We start from the raw sequence: 12703 nt of genomic DNA on the forward strand, positions 1-12703 counted from the left end.
ACTGAGTAACCCCCTACTTACTGAGTAACCCCCTACTTACTGAGTAACCCCCCTACTTACTGAGTAACCCCCTACTTACTGAGTAGCCCACTACTTCCTGTCGCCCACTGAGTAGCCCACTAAGTAGCCCCCTACTTACTGAGTTGCCCACTACTTACTGAGTAGCCCACTACTTACTGAGTAGCCCACTACTTACTGTAGCCCACTGAGTAGCCCACTACTTACTCAGTAGCCCACAACTTACTCAGTAGCCCACTACTTACTCAGTAGCCCACTACTTACTCAGTAGCCCACTACTTACTCAGTAGCCCACTACTTACTCAGTAGCCCACAACTTACTCAGTAGCCCACTACTTACTCAGTAGCCCACTACTTACTCAGTAGCCCACTGCTTACTCAGTAGCCCACAACTTACTCAGTAGCCCACTACTTACTGAGTAGCCCACTACTTACTGAGTAGCCCACTGAGTAGCCCACTACTTACTGAGTAGCCCACTACTTACTGTAGCCCACTGAGTAGCCCACTACTTACTCAGTAGCCCACTACTTACTGAGTAGCCCACTACTTACTGAGTAGCCCACTACTTACTGTAGCCCACTGAGTAGCCCACTACTTACTCAGTAGCCCACTACTTACTGAGTAGCCCACTACTTACTGTAGCCCACTGAGTAGCCCACTACTTACTCAGTAGCCCACTACTTACTGAGTAGCCCCTTACTTACTGTAGCCCACTGAGTAGCCCCCTTACTTACTGAGTAGCCCCCTATATTAATTATTGAGTAGCCCACTACAGTACTTACTGAGTAGCCCCCTACAGTACTTACTGAGTAGACCACTACTTATTGTGGCCCACTGAGGAGCCCCCCTACTTACTGAGGAGCCCCCCTACTTACTGAGGAGCTCCATTTGCTTACTGAGTAGCCCCCTACAGTACTTACTGAGTAGACCACTACTTATTGTGGCCCACTGAGGAGCCCCCCTACTTACTAAGGAGTTCCATTTGCTTACTGAGTAGACCACTACTTATTGTGGCCCACCGAGGAGCCCCCCTACTTACTGAGGAGCCCCCCTACTTACTGAGGAGCTCCATTTGCTTACTGAGTAGCCCCCTACAGTACTTACTGAGTAGACCACTACTTATTGTGGCCCACTGAGGAGCCCCCCTACTTACTAAGGAGTTCCATTTGCTTACTGAGTAGACCACTACTTATTGTGGCCCACCGAGGAGCCCCCCTACTTACTAAGGAGCTCCATTTGCTTACTGAGTAGCCCACTACTTACCTTGTAGTCAGTATAGTGGAGTACTCTACATTTACATTGAGTCAAATGGGTGAGGTACACCCATCTAGAATGATCCCAAAGGTGCTCGGTCTCAAACAAAGGAACTGTCCCTTTGTAGACATTTAAAATATTGTAATTTTTCTGATTTTATTTTTCTATTTTTACGTTAACATCCATTAGAATCAGATGCAGTGTTTCTTGACAGAGGACAGAGAAGAAACATCAACAACCATTCAGAACTTCCCTCACCATACAACATCTATATAATGTGGTGTATAATTACAGGGTTAGATCAAATAATGTTAATACTGCCAAAGAGGGACAGAATTACAGCTATGGATGGAAAGAAACTCTGTCTGTGTATGAAATTTGAAATGATTAAATTAAATAAATGGTAATGGCTATGATTAGCCCAAAGTGATTAACCACTTGAATCACGATCTAAGTCAAAACATCAGTGGTGGTGGTTGGTTGGAAATGTAGTCTTAAAGCCACCTAATAGAAAGGATTACCTCAGAAGCAGATGTGTGTGTGTGTGTGTGTGTGTGTGTGTGTGTGTGTGTCAGACAGACTGGACGGGATGGTAATGTGATCTGTTCTTGGAGAGGAAAGCCCTCATCACTGCCTTGATGGGTAAGTATTCTGGGAAAATTATAGGACATGAACTCTGCCTCTCTCTGTCTGGTGGATGGAAGGCAAAGGCAGGACGACAGCCATTGTAGCGCAATGTACAGTATGTTATGTACAGTAGGCCTAGTCTGTGAAATGATTAATTGTTGCTGATAGTATTGTAGCTCAATATACTTTAGACTGTAAAATGATTAATTGTTCACGATAGATATACGTTATGGTGTGTGATTTCAACCTCTTACAAAATAGTTCCTGCTTAGTGAAACCCAATATGAACAGATGGATGATCCATGTCACTAAGGGTATTGATCTTTCTCTCAGCAGAGTCAATCGAGCAGGAAATGGTTCAGACTCACAACACAACTGCCCTTGATTCTGGTTATAATACTGAATACACTGCATGGACTATCATCAGCTGTCTGTTTTGAACTGGCTGTTGTAAATATCCACATTCCTTCCCATTGTCTCGTTTTAAAAGCCTAGTAGAAGTGTGTTATGTCAGTGAGGCCGTCCTTTTCAGTGATGGTCGTCAGTGGCATATGAATAAAAATAATCTTGAAACTATTGGGATAAAAGCTTTATATTATCAATGCACATCTGCTACCTTAATGTTATCCTCTCCAGGTGTTGTCCTAAGCTTCGGTTTGTAAACTCTCTTCATGAAACAGGGCTGTGCATGATGAGAACAATGAAATGACGCTGAGGAACACACACAGAAGCCTGTGGGAAAATTGCATTTGGAGCTATCAGCTATCCTATATCACACAGACATGCAAACATACGCACACACGCACACACACACAACCTCTCTAAGATATCTCTCCCGTGATCCAACATTCGCACTCACTCGGAACTCCACTTGGAACAGAAAGAAAGCTGAGAGCAGTGGGAGGAGCCCAGCTCTGACTCTCTCCAATAGAAATACGGCTGGTCACGGGGGGGTGTGGCAGGCCCGGGGAGGAGGGCTGGCTGACAGAAGCGGCAGCAGGAGCCAACATCTGTGTGTTTGTGTGTCTCTGTCCGTAGTCTCAGACCAGTCTGGACTGGCTGCCTCTGTGCTCTGTGTAGCCAGTTCGACAGATTGTTTCACTGTGGAGACTTTACGGGATTGGAGTGAGACTTTTCTTGGATAGATTGATAGATCCCAGTGAGACAGTTCTGTGTGATGGATAGTTTGTGACTGATCGGGAGATCTTTTGGGAGCATACAAGGGTCCTGTAGCCTACAGTACGAGGCTATCTATCAGCAGGGAGAGGAGTTGGCTCGACTCTACAGCTACGTGACCACGCTTCACTGACTCAACCATTGGATGTCATAATGCTATGTCCAAGCTGAAGAGGTCTGTGTCTTTTCTGGATAAGGCTGGAGCTGGATGCGTTTCTCTCCTGTTCTGTGATGGTGTGATCTCACTGCTGGAGATGTAGGAAGCCCTATATTCAGCGCCTTTCACACTTTCTAGTCTCTACTCTCTCTGTCTGCCTGCCTGTATAGAGCAGAGCAGGCCTCGCTCTGTACTGTGGAGCTTGCTTAACTGCCTGGACGGGACATTATAGCATGGCTGTTTAATCATCTAAGTGGATCTATTGCTGTTGGGTAAAAAGGTAAGATTGTTAACATCTTTCTAATTGAAAGAGAAACTCTTCTGGTTGTATCGTATTCTAGGCCAAACAACAAGGTAACAACAACCACTAGTAGCATAGTAATGGGTCACAGTGGAAATCTGTGGCTGCCTCTGTTTCATTATGGACAACTAACTGTTAGGGAAGTATGAGTAGTAGGCTACAGGCACAGTGGAATTGAACTCCCTCTGTATTTAGGCAGGTTTGTGCTCAGAATGTGTGTGTCGTGTGACTCAATGGAAAACAACACTCCGTCTGTCTCTATGAGGTGTAAACTGTGAACCCTGAACAGAAAAACTATTATGAATGGAATGAGACTCGTATACATGACTGCCCAGGGTGCCCAACAAATGCACGCACACACACACAGCTTGCATGTCAGATTGTTTATCATAAGTGCACCACTGCACTGTTGATTATTACTGTTTTTAGGACGTCTGGGTGTCATTTTGGTTTTCTAGGAGTTTTTAGCAGTGTTATGTTTGACTGGAACTCTGGTCTGGCAATTGCCATGACTTTGTTTGTTTAAATAGAAGGTGGAGTTTTTCATAACAGCAAAGTGAGTACTAGGGCTAGGCTGTGAGAAAGGTAATACATGTCAAGTCAATGGGGCCAGGAACTTTGGCCTTGTTCTGGCCTGACTGTTAGTAGTTGGCATACCCCTACTTTCCAAGGGCAAGGGCCAGCTGGCTGTGTCATGGTTGAGTATATCCTCCTTAGTTGCTTAATAACACATCCGTTTCCATGTGGATGGACGGCTGAATGGATGTCGTTAGACGCTTAGCCCCTGTATGATTTTGCAGGAAGCAGCTACGGTCGCCCCCCCCACACACACACACACACACACACAGCCCAGAGACTCCCACCCATCTCTGATTGGCAGCTGGGGGCCCCATGCATCCGAAAGCTTAGTCTGGAAAAACTCATTACTCACACTGGTCCCTGTTCAATCCCAGCGACTCATCCTGCTGGATTAGCACATGTAATGCAGGGCACTGAATCGGAAACAGCCCTGGCAACAAGGGAAGAGGGCGGGGGTTATCCAAGGTCCCGTGGAAGAGGATGAGCTCAGAAAATCGAATGAAATCAAATATTATTCATCACATGCTTCGTAAACAACAAATGTACACTAACAGTGAAATGCTTACTTTACAGGCCCTTCCCAACAATGCAGAGAGAAAGAAAATAGTGAAATAATAGAAATGTAATAATAAATACACAATGAGTAATGACAGCTTGGCTATATACAGTTGAAGTCGGAAGTTTACATACACCTTAGCCAACTACATTTAAACTCAGTTTTTCCACAATTCCTGACATTTAATCTTAGTAAAATTCCCTGTTTTAGGTCAGTTAGGATCACCACTTTATTTTAAGAATGTGAAATGTCAGAATAATAGTAGAGATTTATTTCAGCTTTTATTTCTTTCATCACATTCCCAGTGGGTCAGAAGTTTACACACACTCAATTAGTAGGTAGCATTGCCTTTAAATTGTTTACCTTGGGTCAAATGTTTCGGGTAGCCTTCCACAAGCTTCCCACAATACGTTGGGTGAATTTTGGCCCATTCCTCCTGACAGAGTTGGTGTAACTGAGTCAGGTTTGTAGGCCTCCTTGCTCGCACATGCTTTTTCAGCTTTGCCCACCAATTTTCTATAGGGTTGAGGTCAGGGCTTTGTGATGGCCACTCCAATACCTTGACTTTGTTGTCCTTAAGCCATTTTGCCACAACTTTGGAAGTATGCTTGGGGTCATTGTTCATTTGGAAGACCCATTTGCTTTAACTTCCTGACTGATGTCTTGAGATGTTGCTTCACATAATTTTCCTACCTCATGATGCCATCTATTTTGTGAAGTGCACCAGTCCCTCCTGCAGCACTGCACCCCCACAACATGATGCTGCCACCTCTGTGCTTCACGGTTGGGATGGTGTTCTTCGGCTTGCAAGCCTCCCCCTTTTTCCTCCAAACATAACGATGGTCATTATGGCCAAACAGTTATACACTGCTCAAAAAAATTAAGGGAACACTAAAATAACACATCCTAGATCTGAATGAATGAAATATTTTTATTAAATACTTTTTTCTTTACATAGTTGAATGTGCTGACAACAAAATCACACAAAAATTATCAATGAAAATCAAATTTATCAACCCATGGAGGTCTGGATTTGGAGTCACACTCAAAATGAAAGTGGAAAACCACACTACAGGCTGATCCAACTTTGATGTAATGTCCTTAAAACAAGTCAAAATGAGGCTCAGTAGTGTGTGTGGCCTCCACGTGCCTGTATGACCTCCCTACAACGGCTGGGGATGCTCCTGATGAGGTGGCGGATGGTGTCCTGAGGGATCTCCTCCCAGACCTGGACTAAAGCATCCGCCAACTCAGTCTATGGTGCAATGTGGCATTGGTGGATGGAGCGAGACATGATGTCCCAGATGTGCTTAATTGGATTCAGGTCTGGGGAACGGGCGGGCCAGTCCATAGCATCAATGCCTTCCTCTTGCAGGAACTGCTGACACACTCCAGCCACATGAGGTCTAGCATAGTCTTGTATTAGGAGGAACCCAGGGCCAACCGCACCAGGATGTGGTCTCACAAGGGGTTTGAGGATCTCATCTCGGTACCTAATGGCAGTCAGGTTACCTCTGGCGAGCACATGGAGGGCTGTGCGGCCCCCCAAAGAAATGCCACCCCACACCATTACTGACCCACCGCCAAACCGGTCATGCTGGAGGATGTTGCAGGCAGCAGAACGTTCTCCACGGCGTCTCCAGACTGTCACGTCTGTCACATGTGCTCAGTGTGAACCTGCTTTCATCTGTGAAGAGCACAGGGCGCCAGTGGCGAATTTGCCAATCTTGGTGTTCTCTGGCAAATGCCAAACGTCCTGCACGGTGTTGGGCTGTCGGGCCCTCACCTGTGGACGTCGGGCCCTCATACCAGCCTCATGGAGTCTGTTTCTGACCGTTTCAGCAGACACATGCACATTTGTGGCCTGCTGGAGGTCATTTTGTAGGGCTCTGGCAGTGCTCCTCCTGCTCCTCCTTGCACAAAGGCGGAGGTAGCGGTCCTGCTGCTGGGTTGTTGCCCTCCTACGGCCTCCTCCACGTCTCCGGATGTACTGGCCTGTCTCCTGGTAGCGCCTCCATGCTCTGGACACTACGCTGACAGACACAGCAAACCTTCTTGCCGCAGCTTGTATTGATGTGCCATCCTGGATGAGCTGCATTACCTGAGGCACTTGTGTGGGTTTTAGACTCCGTCTCATGCTACCACTAGAGTGAAAGCACCGCCAGCATTCAAAAGTTACCAAAACATCAGCCAGGAAGCATAGGAACTGAGAAGTGGTCTGTAGTCACCACCTGCAGAACCACTCCTTTATTGGGGGTGTCTTGCTAATTGCCTATAATTTCCACCTGTTGTCTATTCCATTTGCACAACAGCATGTGACATTTATTGTCAATCAGTGTTGCTTCCTAAGTGGACAGTTTGATTTCACAGAAGTGTGATTGACTTGGAGTTACATTGTGTTGTTTAAGTGTTCCCTTTATTTTTTTGAACAGTGTATTTTGTTTCATCAGACCAGAGAACATTTCTCCAAACAGTACGATCCTTGTCCTCATGTGCAGTTGCAAACTGTATTCTGTTTTTTTATGGCGGTTTTGGAGCAGTGGCTTCTTCCTTGCTGAGCAGCCTTTCAGGTTACGTCGATATAGGACTCGTTTTACTATGGATATAGATACTTTTGTACCTGTTTCCTCCAGCATATTCACAAGGTCCTTTGCTGTTGTTCTGGGATTGATTTGCACTTTTCGCACCAAAGTACGTTCATCTCTAGGAGACAGAACGCGTCTCCTTCCTGAGCGGTATGGCGACTGCGTGGTCCCATGGTGTTTATACTTGCGTTTTATTGTTTGTACAGATGAGTTGTACCTTCAGGCGTTTGGAAATTACTACCAAGGATGAACTAGACTTGTGTAGGTCAACAATTTTAATTTCTGAGGTCTTGGCTGATTTATTTGGATTTTCCCATGATGTCAAACAGAGGCACTGAGTTTGAAGGTAGGCCTTGAAATACATCCACAGGTCCACCTTCAATTGACTCAAATGATGTCAAATAGCCTATCCGAAGCTTCTAAAGCCATGACATTTTCTTGAATTTTCCAAGCTGTTTAACGCACTGTCAACTTTAGTGTATGTAAACTTCTGACTCACTGGAATTGTGATACAGTGAAATAATCTGTCTGTAAACGATTGTTGGAAAATATACTTGTGTCATGCACAAAGTAGATGTTCTAACCGACTTGGCAAAACTATAGTTAGTTAACAAGAAATTTGGGGAGTGGTTGAAAAACAAGTTTTAATGACTCCAACATAAGTCTATGTAAACTTCCGACTTCAACTGTAGCTATTGCAGTGGCATTCTGTATAACATTGGGAGATAGCTAGGATATTGCTGAACAAGAGGGAGGGATCAGGTAAGTGTGTGTGTGTGTGTAACTGCATTCCTGCAGGGACCAGGGACTCTCTGCCTTTTTGGTTATTTAATGAGAAGGATGGAGGAGGGCTGGAGGCATCCCCCTAGGGGCTTTAAACTATGACCCCTTTAGCATTGCCCAGGGGAAATAAGAGCAGATTAGCCTGTCGGCACCCTGCTAATATTGATCTCAGCAACTCTCTAGACCTGGAGTGCTCCACTTTGTAGTCTGAGTGATCTGATCCCAATTGCATTCTGTCAGGAGAGCCCCAAAAACACCCCGACCAAAATCAATTCCAAATGGCCCCAACTCCAACCAAAATGTAACACACATGTCACTAGCTAGGCTATATGACTTGTATATCTGCGTCCCAAATGGTACTCTATTCCCAATCGGCCCTGATCAAAACGAGTATACTACATATGGAATAGGGTACAATTTGGGATGCTGCCCTAGTTTGTTTTCATATCCTGTGAATGGGAAATTGCCCCTTACCTCAGATACAGACACACACGCGTCTCTATTTCTGTCCTTGTTTCCTTTCCTCACCCAGTGGTTCCAATGCTGGTGTCCAGATAATCTCCATTATAATGGGATCTGACAATCAGATGAGCTAGTTTTCCATCCATGCAGTGAGTGAATGTGTCACATGGTAAAATGTGCGTGTTTTATAAATCTGGTATCTACTGTTGTGCAGAACTACGAGTACTAGGTAGACACACTTTGCTTCCATTTGATTACATATTGATGCCGGTTAAATCGTTTAGTGGATTTGCTGGGTTCATTAAGTAAAAACCCAGCCCATGGTGTGATTGACTAACCTCATTGAACTGTACTGGACAGCCTGACTCTCTCTTATGTGAACCTTAAAAGTTTGTCCTGTGTTTCGCAATGCTGCTGGATCATTGATTCCACTTAAACGTTCTGATTTCTAAGGGCCCTCATGTGCTGCGCTTAATGCTCTTACAGTACCCAGCTTATCATTCGATCCATGTTGGTGATGTTGACATGGAATCAGAGGGGTCTGAGCTTCAGATCTCTTTTCTCAGATGACAAGGATAAGACAGACAGGAGTCTGTCGGGTAGGATTGATTAGATTAACTGCAAATGTAAATCATGTATATGTATGAATCACTATCAATCAGTGCACCTCCATCTCAACATAGATGAAGTGTGTAGGTGATGATAGCTAAGCACATCTTACATTTCTCCACTGAGGCATGGCCAAAAAGACTGATGATGAAAGGAAGTAAAGCCCACACACATGATGTGTTTTATTCTCATCCGTTGGTATGGACTTCTAGCAGTGAAGTGCCTATGGTTGGATAGAGTTCAGTACATCTTTGGGCTGGGAGTGCGAGCTTGGCTCTGGTTTGCCTGTCATTAGCAGACAGAGACAGACATGTGACGGGGAAGCCCCAAGGGATAGGCTGCTCTCTGTATGGGTTAGCCCAGCCTAGTGAGCCTTTACTGTTAGCACGCTGCTTCACATATTTTGCATCCCAAATGGCACCCTTTTCCTTGTCTAGTACACTACTTTTGAACAGGGCCCATAGGTCAAATCAAATGTTATTGGTGGCATACACATATTTAGCAGATGTTATTGCGGGTGTAGCGAAATGCTTGTGTTCCTAGCTCCAACAGTGCAGTAGTATCTAACAATACACAACAATACACACACATCTAAAGTGAAATAAGAAATTAATAAATATTAGGACGAAGGTAGGAAGTTAGTGCACTATGTTGAGAATAGGGTGCCATTTGGGATGCAAACACTGGAACGTGTTCACAGTAGTATAATGGGATTCCTGTTTGTGCTATGAGCTCATCAGTTTAAGTGTATTTTTTTAAATGGTTGGTTGATTTTCCTCTTCCAGTTTTATATTTAGGTCATAAGTTGTCTGTCCCAAATGGCACCCTGTTCCCTATGTAGTGCACTACTTTTGACCAGGGCCTATAGGGAATAGGGTGCCATTTGGGACAGAACCATAGATCGGTATTTGACTTGGCGACGTCAAGGGAAATAATAAACACGCGGGCTGAGATAGATTAGGACTTGTTTCTACATTCCACATCATCATAATAAAGATACATCTACATGATTGCATTATATTGTCTGCTGTCTGGCTGTCATAACTTCAGGTCTTTGGCAACTCAACTTGGACTTCCTGTGCAAGGCGAAGGGGAGAACACGGGAGGAACTCATGTCTTGCTATCGGTAGAACACGCTTGAACAACTCAGCATTTTCCAGATGGTTGTGCACTTGTTGATGATTCTGAGAGAAGGAGTAGACTGTATGATGCATGTTTACTCCTTGTCATTATTCATCAGCCAAAGAAGCTTGTTTTGCTCTTTGTATATTAATCATACTGAAAGGGTTGAGGTTGTAACCTCTTCTACGTGACATTTAAGTTGTTGAAACTGATTGTTCTATAGCAGGGATGTCAAACTCATTCCATGGAGGGCCTAGTGTCTGCAGGTTTTAGTTTTATCTTTTCAATTAAACACTAGACAACCAGGTGTGGGAAGTTCCCCACTAATTAGGGACCTTAATTCATCAATCAAGTACGATGGAGGAGCGAAAACCCGCAGACACTCGGTCCTCCGTGGAATGAGTTTGACACCCGTGTTCTATAGCTTTGTTTACCTACAGGGCATAAATGTTACGAAGGCAGAACATTGTTATTGTATTGTTGTCCTGAGTCTGACAGCCCTGAACTATCATAAGGTAAGGCCATGAGTTTCGAAGAATATTTTAATGCAGACTTTATTTAGGCAAAATGGATGCTCAGACCAAATGGTCCCCACACACATGATGAACAGATATTCTTACTGAATTCAGTGTGTGCCTGGCTGTACAGTATATGTTGGTTTGGTCCAGCGGGTCAATGAGCAGCAGCAGGATGTGTAACATGTGGTTTACAGTCTGTCTCTAATGTCTAGATTAGAACTACATCATCTTTGACTGACCGCTGGGCTGCTGAGCAATACACTTCGAAGTTACTTCATTTCCTTTCACACTTTCTCTGTCTGCAGTCCTCCTATGCTGCTGCTCATAGTGCAGTGAGTTTGTATTAGTGGTTATCAAGGCCAGTTGCCCAATCCCAGATTAAGCCTATTCATGGACTAAACTGCTTGGTCAATGGCGACTCAATCAACTCCCTTGAAAGTGCTTGTTAGAACAGGAATACACTTAATCTGGGTCCAGGAAACCCGGCCCATACTGCAAGTGAACAATGCTCCAATCAGTCAGATATAAACATAACATAATCAGAAATGGGAGCAGAGGAGTGTCTGTATGTGTCTGCTTTTATCAGAAGCCCCAACTCAGGGCAATGGCAGAGAGAGCAAGTGAGTCATCTTTTAGTGTTGTGTGTACAGCAATCAGAAGTTTGACGCGGCTGAGCACTGGAGAGAATATCAAACTGTCCTGCCTGTCAGGAGACTGATAAAGATCACGAACATCCTGCGATTGTTCAGGACTTTTAATTGCCAGATGTTCTCAGATGTGTGCGTGTCGTTGGAAGAAAAAAAATGAAAATGTTTTTTTTTTTGCAGAGGGGTTACAGTGCAACTCATGGCCCTGTATCCAATATGACATCTGTACCCAATATGTGTAAACAGCTCTAGCTACGAAGAATCCAATAATTACTTCTTGAACACGTTGAGCGTATCTGGTTTTGCTTTAAGGGCAACAATCAGCCTGGTATGTTGTCTAAGTACACTTTGGGATCTCGAGATCACTTAATTTGATTCTGCACATCGTGAGTTGTATTTGTTCAAACATTGTTTTAGGGTTTGCCTCATCCCAGTGCTACGCAATTATAGCCTAGTAATACTCGTTGTTATTGGCATTGTTAGTTAGATGCCTGTCATAGGAATCAGCAATACCAGTCAAACTACAAGACACAATTCCACTTCAACTCAGTCAATTTCCCTTAATTGTTTGAATTTCAATGGAATTGATCCCAACCCTAATTTGAATGACTGTCAGCTCAGTAGCTGTGTGTTTTTCAGCTGGTACAGCGTAATCAGAAGGGCTGTTACAGTAGGAACATGTGTGGGTGTGAATGAGCGAGTCTAATGAGAATCAACCAGTGGCACTGCACACATCCTGTTTTCTCCTGCTGACTCACCTTTGGTACAACAATCAGAACAGATGTGGCTTCCGACGCTCAGTGTCTCAGAGGGAGGGAGGCACGTTGGTGTATCAGCATGTTTGTGTTGTGAATTGGGGATTATGAATTCATGGATGTGTAATGTATGGGACTGTGTGTTGGATCATGGAGGATCATGAGTAAATTGAATTCATGTATAGCTCAGACATGCAAACATACAGGCTATACCCCCCACTCATGATAATCTCCCAAAATGCTCTCTGATTGCCTCTTTTGGATGTACAGTATACCATATATGTCATATATCACGGATAAACAGGAAATAGGATACGAATGAGACTGCTAATAAAAGTAACTGCATCAGTTAGTATTGCTATCAGCATCCTGACTATTACAAGCTGCTCTTTGAAATGGAAGATATTAAAAATCCCCATCCCTCAAAGTTTTCCAGTCGGACTCTTTGTGCTTAGTCTTTAATAAAAGTAAGGAAAAAAGAAAGGAATGAGAAAGAGAAAGGAGAGGAAAAACTCAGTGTTTATTGATGGCTGTGCTTCAAAGAGTATCGCTT

General features: G+C 44.2%; 1 protein-coding gene across 1 annotated transcript in view; it reads left to right on the plus strand.

Annotated features, from left to right (window-relative positions):
• The first annotated feature begins 2902 nt into the window (after positions 1–2902).
• The window catches only part of LOC135561627 (disheveled-associated activator of morphogenesis 1-like), a 37710-nt gene continuing 27909 nt past the window's right edge, over positions 2903–12703 (plus strand). Inside the window, exon 1 of the mRNA XM_065003350.1 lies at positions 2903–3513. The gene's annotated coding sequence lies outside the window, so the exon portion shown is untranslated. The remainder of the gene's footprint in view (positions 3514–12703) is intronic.

This window comes from Oncorhynchus nerka, linkage group LG18, assembly GCF_034236695.1.
Source record: "Oncorhynchus nerka isolate Pitt River linkage group LG18, Oner_Uvic_2.0, whole genome shotgun sequence".
Lineage (NCBI taxonomy): Eukaryota > Metazoa > Chordata > Actinopteri > Salmoniformes > Salmonidae > Oncorhynchus > Oncorhynchus nerka.